Below are 2,202 nucleotides of genomic sequence, written 5' to 3'. Positions count from 1 at the left end.
TTGCCCATTTTGCGAGATTACAAAACTTTTCAAAACAATAACAGGCCAAGTATGACGGGAAGTATCTTCATCAAGAGTCTCTCTCTCTCTCTCTCTCTCTCTCTCTCTCTCTCTCTCATACAGACACAAATTTAAAAGAGCCTTAAGCATACATGGGTCTGCCCTAAATTGAAGATTGCATCCCACTTCTGGCGTGGGATTTCCAACAAAGGGAATTGGTAAACTTTATTCTCGAAAATTAGCCGTTAAAGAAAAGGTGCTTAAGTACCTTAGAAATCCTCACATAGGACTACTCACTTCTGATGTAGAATTATTATTTTCACCATCCATGTGGAACCCAAGATGAATTGGAAATATCTTAGCCAAAAAACAGAATGAATCAATGTGTACATTATGAACATATAAGAAACGATATCTACTCTCACTTGCACAAAATACTCTTTTTATTTTTTCTCATTCAGGTAAACGAAGATCCAACAATAAATGCCAAACTTTACACATGCATTGGAACTAGTGCAGCCCCAGCATACCTTCCAACCTATTACTTCAAGAATGAAAATAAAGAAGGGAATGTGAGAGAATTCAACCTCACTGATGGTGGTGTAGCTGCTAATAATCTGGTAATTTCATCACTGCAGAAAACCTTATTACTGTGATTAGCAATTGAAATATAGTTATTGTTAGATCAAACACCAAGAAACACGAATAATAAAGAGACAACAGATCTGTACGACAGAGATTTAACGAGGTTCACACACCAGGGTGGTGTGCTACGTCATCGAGCAAAGAAGAAGATGATTCACTATGCAAAAGAGAAATTACACCCTAGCAGAGGCGAGGAAAAACTCGCCCTGAAACCCTAGCTGTGTGAAAACCCTGGAATACAATGACTTTCTCAACAAGCAACAGTACATTATATATACTCCAAATCGCGGGTCGACCCATCGGGTCACGGTCGATCCAGTCGAACCATACCGCTGGGGCGTAGCCCCCGCACCCCCATACGAGATCAGTGATGGGCTCCGAGCTTGGGCCTATCGGCCCAACCCCTCTACTTCCATCACAGATCTCAGAAAATTTCTCATTCGGGTCACCACCAAAATGTATCGAATTTGGTCAATTTTTAAAACGGGTCAAGAATTCGAGACAAACTTAACAATTATATAAGCTAATGGATTTCCACCAACATGGTTGTAGACCTTAGTTGCAATTGGGAAAGTCACCAAGCAGGTCTTCAAGAAAAATCATGTTTTTTTCCCTATCAAGCCCATGGATTATGGTCTATTCCTAGTCATCTCAATAGGAACTGGAGCAGCAAAGAAAGAGAAAAAATATGATGCTACTAATGCAGCCAAATGGGGTGCTATTAACTGGTTACATTATGGTGGCTCAACTCCATTAGTGGATGTGTTTACCCAAGCAAGTGCAGACATGTTGACCTCCATCTTGGTGTGGTCTTCCAAGCATTGCACTCTGAAGATAATTACCTACGAATTCAGGTATTGAACTGATTATTGCACTCTTCTTAGATGGTATGATCTGAGTATGCCAAGACGTTAAACCTGTATATCTTTCTTTTCTTCTTTCTAATATATTCTTGCTAACTTCAGTAAAAAAAAAAAAAAAAAATTGATCTGAGTTGCAATCTTTCGTACTTATGATAATATTGTATGTTTTATAGTCCAATGTTGTTGGGGGTATGATGTCTTGAATTCCATCTATGGAAAACGTCGGCTGATTCCGAAAGGGCGCATAAGGTTTCACTATATAATTCTTGCAAGGGTTCTTTCTCTATAAGCAATATGAGAGAGGTGTGAGGATGAGCTTTGTGACATTATTTTCCATTGATAGTTAAATAGGGTTTCATCTCATCGTGGACATAAGCAATCTAACTGAACCACGTCAGTCTATGTGATTGTTTGTTCTTTTTTTTTTTTTTTTTTTGTATCATTTTAGGATTACATTTCTACAAACATGAAATCATATTTCCATGAATTATAACTGATTATATATACGCCCTTCCAATGAAAATTCAGGATGATACATTAAATGGTACTGTATCTTCAGTTGATGTTGCTACCAAAGAAAATTTGAACAATTTTGTGAAGGTTGGAGAAGAGTTACTGAGGAAACCACTTTCAAGGTTGAACTCAGAGACCGGCCTCATTGAACCTGTTAGAAATGGTGTCACCAATGCGGAGG

General features: G+C 38.4%; 1 protein-coding gene and 1 pseudogene across 1 annotated transcript in view; both read left to right on the top strand.

The window, feature by feature from the left end:
- The window catches only part of LOC122074815 (patatin-like protein 2), a 22,358-nt gene that overhangs the window by 7,704 nt on the left and 12,452 nt on the right, over positions 1-2,202 (top strand). The window lies entirely within an intron of this gene.
- Positions 1-2,202, top strand: part of LOC122073728 — a 3,964-nt pseudogene that overhangs the window by 1,418 nt on the left and 344 nt on the right.

The sequence above is a fragment of the Macadamia integrifolia genome, chromosome 3 (assembly GCF_013358625.1).
Source record: "Macadamia integrifolia cultivar HAES 741 chromosome 3, SCU_Mint_v3, whole genome shotgun sequence".
NCBI classification, from domain to species: domain Eukaryota; kingdom Viridiplantae; phylum Streptophyta; class Magnoliopsida; order Proteales; family Proteaceae; genus Macadamia; species Macadamia integrifolia.
This window is presented reverse-complemented; position numbering and strand designations above follow the sequence as displayed.